Source organism: Penaeus monodon, chromosome 23 (assembly GCF_015228065.2).
Source record: "Penaeus monodon isolate SGIC_2016 chromosome 23, NSTDA_Pmon_1, whole genome shotgun sequence".
NCBI classification, from domain to species: Eukaryota; Metazoa; Arthropoda; class Malacostraca; order Decapoda; family Penaeidae; genus Penaeus; species Penaeus monodon.
In genome coordinates, this window is record NC_051408.1 from 43593339 (window position 1) to 43593661 (window position 323).

Consider the following 323-nt stretch of genomic DNA (forward strand, 5'->3'; position numbering starts at 1 on the left):
AGGGTGTGGATTCGGTGTCCAGAGAGGAGGGACTGACATAAGATATTAAGATTCTAATCCTTGCCTCTAAGCCAAAGCTATTTTTTCTTCTCTCTCTCTCTCTCTTTAATCTCTCGCCTAGTTTTCCTCTTTTTACTTCGTTCCCTCCGCCTCCTCCCTTCCGATCCTTCATTCTCCCTCTCTTCCTCCTTCTCATCCTCCCTCTTTTCTTCCTGTCTTCCATTCTTCATTCCTCCCTCTTTTTCTCCTTTCTCTTCTCCCATTCCTCCCTCCTCCCATCCTCCCCACTCCTCAAGTCCCTCTCCTTCCCTCCTTCCTATCCT